The sequence below is a fragment of the Bison bison genome, unplaced genomic scaffold, assembly GCF_000754665.1.
Source record: "Bison bison bison isolate TAMUID 2011002044 unplaced genomic scaffold, Bison_UMD1.0 scf7180017856867, whole genome shotgun sequence".
In the NCBI taxonomy this organism is placed as follows: Eukaryota; Metazoa; Chordata; class Mammalia; order Artiodactyla; family Bovidae; genus Bison; species Bison bison.
Genome location: NW_011487440.1, coordinates 4,866 through 5,245, shown reverse-complemented (window position 1 = coordinate 5,245; position 380 = coordinate 4,866). Strand labels below are relative to the sequence as shown.

The following is a 380-nucleotide window of genomic DNA, read 5'->3' as shown; positions in this document are numbered from 1 at the left end:
CTTCTGGGTCTCCTTCAAGCGAGACACGTATTCTGAGAGAGAAGTCATCTCGTCTCCAGACTGGGACGTGTGATAGCGCAGCAGCTCAGAAAGGCATTGTCGGTTAGTGGAGTCCTCATGGATTCCAAGCTTCAGGTTTTTAGAGAATGCCTCGTAGAATTTCTTATAGTTCTCCTTGTCTTTTGCTAGCTCAGAGAAGAACTCAAGGCACTTCTTAACAATGTTCTTACAAATAACCTTCAAAATTTTGCTCTGCTGGAGCATTTCTCGGGAGATGTTCAGAGGAAGGTCTTCAGAGTCAACCACCCCACAGATGAAGTTGAGATATTCCAGAATCAACTCATCACAGCTGTCTATGATGAACATACGGCGGACATACA

At 44.7% G+C, this 380-nt stretch overlaps 1 pseudogene; it reads right to left on the bottom strand.

Annotated features, from left to right (window-relative positions):
• Positions 1-3: 3 nt before the first annotated feature.
• LOC105002928 lies at positions 4-378 on the bottom strand (annotated as a pseudogene).
• Positions 379-380: the final 2 nt, after the last annotated feature.